General features: G+C 60.3%; 1 pseudogene; it reads right to left on the bottom strand.

The window, feature by feature from the left end:
* Positions 1–3,963: 3,963 nt before the first annotated feature.
* On the bottom strand, positions 3,964–4,954 carry LOC123055748 (uncharacterized; annotated as a pseudogene).
* Positions 4,955–5,562: the final 608 nt, after the last annotated feature.

Genomic DNA, 5,562 nt, shown 5'->3' with positions numbered 1-5,562 from the left:
CGCGCCCCCACTGGCGTGCGACGTATCATTTGCAGGCAGTGCTACATGGAAGAGTGGAGCGGCGATTTGGCGGCGGCCATTTCCTCGCAGCCAGCTCCGACGGAGAAGGTTGCGCAAATTTGGCGGGAGAACGGGCACTCCCAGAAGAGATGGACCGCAGACTCCAGGTACCGGAGGCACAGGCTGCAGAAATATCCGTTTGGCCAACCTCGCCTTTGCAGCCGATCGTTGCACCAGATCCTGTTCCTGAACATGAGCCAAGAAAACACCTTGGCAGATCCCGGCACCCAGCTTTTTCAGATCACTTTGTCATCAGTCGTGCTCGGCCTGGACTGAAAGAGCATGCGGTACACCGCCTTTGCCGAATAGCGATCACCGCCGCCCGCTGTCCACTGAATCCGATCTGAAACGAGACTGTCAAGGATCAGTCCAGCTTGTTGAATTTGCCTCCAGAGTTGTAGATACTCGACGACGATAAGCGATGTGTTGCCATGATGAAGGTCTCTGATCCATTGGTCATTGGCGAGCGCGGCGGCCACCGTGCGATTCTTGCACCTGGAGTGGTTGTAGAGGCTCGGGAAGGCGGCAGCCAGAGGGGCCGCACCCAACCAATGGCTCGTCCAAAAGCACGCCTGCTGGCCGTTTCCGACCAGGACTTGCGTGGACTTCTGGAATGCCGTGATGTCCATCTTGTTGCAGGGAAGAGGAAAGGCCGCCCATGGCCGATGTGGGCGTTGCCATGCCAGCCAGAGCCATCGTTGCCGCAGCGCAGAGGTGAAGAGCTGCAGGTCGAGGATCCCGAGCCCTCCCTTCTCCGTCGGCGAGCAGACAGAGCTCCACGCCACCTTGCACTTGCCACCGGTCAGCTCTTCGTCCTGCGCCCACAGAAAGCGTCGCTTCGCTTTGTCGATCTCCTTCAAAACCTTCTTCGGCACCTTTAGAACAGAAAGGGTGTAGGTGGGTAAGGCGGAGAGCACTGCGCGCACCAGGACGCCCAGGCCGGCCAACGACATCAACTTCCCCTTCCATCCCGCGAGGCAATGAGGAATTGGAAGTGCACGATCCGCAATCGCTTAGGGGAGATAGGCAGCCCCAGTTAGGTTGTGGGGAAGCTAGCGATGGCGCCACCGAAGCCATGCAGCACTTCCTCCAGCGTCTGGGCGTCACAGTTCATGGGGATGACCGAGGACTTGGCCTGGTTGAGTTTGAGACTAGTGGCTTCTCCGAAGGAGTGCAGCAGCTCCAGCAGGCAGTCCCCGCCCTGGCAGCGGCGCGATCATATTCTGTCTGGTGGCTGATTCAAGCAGGCGGTACAGGGGGTCGATTGCCAGGATGAATAACAGCGGCGAAAGCGGGTCACCCTGCCGTAGCCCACACGCGTGGAGGAAGCTTGGCCCCTGCATGCCATTGAGCAAGCATGAGGAGGACGAAGAGGATAGCAGCAAGGAGATCCAGTTCCTCCAGCGCTGCGAGAAGCCCATTTGCTGCAGCAGTTCAATCAAATACGCCCAAGAGACGGAGTCGAAGGCTCGGGCGAAGTCCAATTTGAAAAGCAGAGCCTGCTTCTTCTCTCTGTGCAACATTCTGACGTAGCCCTGAACATACTGAAAACTGTCGTGTATGCACTTTCCTCTCTAAAATGCCGTTTGAGCCGGCGAGATCACTCCGTCCAGGGCAGCCGAGATTCTTAAAGCGAGCACCTTTGAGATCAGCTTCGCGACGGAATGGATGAGGCTGATGGGCCTGTAATGGCCAATCTCCGAGGCCTCGTTGCGCTTTGGCAGCAGGGCGATCAGCGCGGTGTTGATGTCGCTGAAGTTTCTTCCGGCCATGTGATAGAACTTTTGAAAAACGGCCATGATCTCGTCCTTGATGATATGCCAGCAGGAGCGAAAGAATTTGCCGGTAAAACCATCTGGGCCTGGTGCCTTTTCTGCCGACGATGCAATGATCGATGCCCATACCTCAGCCATAGTGAATGGGCCGTCCAGTTCGGGCGCGGTCACCACCGGGACGTGGAGCTGCTCCCAGTTCAGAGTGCAGCTGCGCCTCTCACCCTGGCCTAAGGAGGCAGAGAAGTGGTTGTAGATGGCCTGCTCCTTCTCCTTGTGATCTACAAGCACTCTGTTGTTGACGTTGAGTGCATGGATGAAATTTTTCCGTCTGCGCGACCTCATCTTTGCTTGGAACAGCTTGGTGCTAGCATCCCCAGCTTTGAGCCAACTAATTCTTGAGGCCTAGCGCTTCCTAGCTCTTTCAATGGCTGCCAGACCGAGCACCTTCAACTTCAGGTTTTTCCGTAGGTTAAATTCAGCGTCTGATAGTGATCTACTCTCTTGCGCTTTGTCCAGCTGAAAGACCACCTCATTGGCGATCTGCAGCTGATGCTTGCTCTTGCCAAACATGTCCCTACTCCAAATCTTCAAATCGTCCGCCACTCTCGCCATACGCCTCTTGATCCTGATGAACGGACAGTCATGTTGAACTGGGCGTTGCCACGCACGCATCACAGTCTCATTGAAATGAGGGAATTTGGGCCAAAAATTCTCGAATCTGAAGCGCGCCTGCCTGAAGGAGGTAGCCGCCCTTGCGAGGGTTAACGGGCAGTGATCAGAGAAGGACGTCGAAGCCGCCGTGAGGATGTAATCCTGGTGTAGCAGACCCCACCAATCGTTGCAAAAGAACTTGTCAATGCTGCAGAGCGTGGGATCTTGCCTTTCATTGCTCCATGTGTATTTTCTGTTCTTGCATTTCAGCTCCTTCAGCCCGGCCCAGTCAAGAGTGCGCCTGAATTTACCCATCATTCTTCTGTTCAAATTGTTGTTGTTTTTGTCGCTTGCCTGGTAGATCATGTTGAAATCCCCGTTGATCATCCAGGCCTCGCCAGCCGGCGGGGCAGCAGCCGCAAGGTCTCAGAGGAAGTCGTCCTTTTGAGCGTCGTCCGTCGGCCCGTAAACGATGGTGAGCCAGAACGGCTCACCCGCGAGGAGGGGTTTTACCCTGACAGTAATGGAGAAGCGACCTAAGAAATGCGAGACTACGTTGACGACTAACTTATCCCAGAAGAACACAGCGCCTCCCCTCGTCCCATGTGCCGACAGAACTCCGCAGCCCTCCAGAGCGCCACCTCCGATCTCAGACGCTATGCCAGGCGACCAGGTCTCAATCTTGGTCTCCTGCAAGGCAAGGATCGCTACTCGATTTGCCTTCACTACGTCGCTGATCGCCGTTCGTTTTGCCGGGCAGTTCAAGCCACGCACGTTCCAAGACATGAAGATCAAGCTATTGTCACTCATGGAGACACAGATCCTTACTCCGTCGACTAATTATACTAATGGAAGAAGCACAATACACCTTACAACAAGCCTGGGGGCGACGACGGCCACCAGTAGGCCCAAAGCCCCGTCGTCGTCGAGCACACCATCTACCCGAAGCACTACACATGGAAACCAAACCTAACTCTAGCCGGTAGAAGACCAGCCGTCGACGGAGACTAAACCTAAGAACAGCTAACATGATCAACCTTCAATGGACTCTTCCACGCCGGCGATTCCAGCCATGCCGGCGGCGATCTTGAGGGCACCTTGGTCCAGCCCGGTGAGCTTTGCAATGGCTGCAATGTCGCCATCAGACAGGGGCTCCTGGAAATGCTTCATGAGCAGGGCCGCCGCCTTCGGCGTCATCTTGTCTTTGGGGCCAAGCGCACCCAGCTCTTGCACCAGACAGAGAACTGCGCGTTGGGGCACCGGCGTTGGGTTTGCCGCCGCGGCCTGGCAGGCACTGCGGTGCGAAGGAGTCGACACAGCCCTCGACTTGGGCGGCGCAGAGGGGCGAGGACGCGACACCGGCTGGTTGGCGATGATCGGCGGGGGGACGGGAGCGAAGAGGGCAGCGGCCACCTGCGCCGCTCCACTACCCTCTTCGATCTGCATGACGCCAACCCGCTTCGCGACCACGGCGAGCTCAAAGCCAGCAGTCGCCGCCACCGGGGTGTTGATGCAGGGCAGCAGGCAGGGGAGCATCTCCGGGCTGTCGGGGTCCTGGTGCGCGGGCAGCTGGAGAGGAGGCGATCGCCCGCCGTCTTCGAAGGCCAGCGGGGTCTGAAGCGCGTCGATCATGGCATTCTCCATCTCCAGCTGCATGCAGTCCGTGCGCGGGGGCGGGGAGAGCGCACGGCCTGAGTCGGAGAAACTGAAGAAACGGGCCACCGGGTCTTCTGCAGCATCAACTAGAGGAGGAGGAGGCGAGCGGTGGGGTCGCGCGCAGCGTCCCTCGAGCCCGACGCCGACTGGCCATGATCCTGCCCCCCATGGCGCTTGCCCATCGGCGTGCGACTGCGGTGGCGGTGGGCGCCCTCGACGACGTCCGCACCACTGCCCTTGGCGTGGCACCCGCGGCCGAGCAGGCGGTCCCTCTAGGAGCGACCCGAGCCACCGCTGTTGTCGTCGTCTTCGTTGTCACGCCTTGATGCCCCCAGGATGGGGCCGGCACAGCCAGCGGCAGGGGCACGCTGGATCGAGCGACGGCATGGGCCCTGGCCGTCCTCCACGCGGGACACCCACATGCCCAGCTCGATGCGCGGCATGGGGCAGTCGGAGGAGGAGGAGGAGGAGGAGGGGAGCCCGCTCTGCCCCGAGTGTGACGAGCGCGGTGAGTGCGGGGTCCAGTCCTCCACCAAGTCGACGTGCACCAGGAGGTCGTAGCGGTGCACGCCTGGTGGCGGAGAGACACGGCGATCCAGCGGGGCGAAGCCGATCACCTCATCGACATGGCCGGCTCCGCGCTTGAGCACCCAGAGCGCTCGCCGCGTGAGGATGTGAGCAACATCCCAGACCCAGAGCCAGCAGGCGAAATGCTTGGTGTGCCCCCGCTCCAGCGTGCGCGAGTCCAGGCGATCGATGCGGCCGAAGTCGCCAAAGGCCTCCTCGGCCCCCTGCAGGGACCAGAACTGCATGGGCAGGTCCTCGACGACGACGCGCACATGCAGGTTCATCTTGAGGATCGCCGCGTGATCGTCTTCATGCCATGCCCTGACGAAGTACTTGCCGCCGTCGATCTTGAGCACCCCGCGCCGCACCGCATCGTCTCGGTGCGCCGGGAGGTCGAAGTGGACGAGGAAGGCCTCCGGGTGGTGCGCGGTGATGCGGAGCAGGTGGGCCGGAGTGCTGAGTTGCTCGAGGATGGCCTTGCCGACCGCCATCGGGTTGGTGGAGTGGCGGCGGTCCGCCGCGGTGAGCGTGACGGCGTGCTGGCGCAGGATGAACTCGTCGCACTCGAGGGCCGGTGTCGCCATGATCACCTTGTTGCTGAAGCGTGGCCGCCGCGCGGGGTCGCAGTGGATCAGGCGATCCATCGGCGTCGGCACCGGGGCCGACGGGAAGCGCAGGCGGTCTCGCACGGGGATCCGAGGAGGCTGCGGCCCTAGCCTGGCGCGAGCGGAGCCTCCTGGACCGCCGTTCTTCGGATTTTGGGGACACTCCTTGCCAAAGTGCCCGGCACGCTTGCAGATGATGCAGCGCAGCGGGTCTCTGCAGTCGACGCGGCGGTGGAGCTTGCTAAGGC

This window comes from Triticum aestivum, chromosome 2D (genome assembly GCF_018294505.1).
Source record: "Triticum aestivum cultivar Chinese Spring chromosome 2D, IWGSC CS RefSeq v2.1, whole genome shotgun sequence".
NCBI lineage: Eukaryota > Viridiplantae > Streptophyta > Magnoliopsida > Poales > Poaceae > Triticum > Triticum aestivum.
This window is presented reverse-complemented; position numbering and strand designations above follow the sequence as displayed.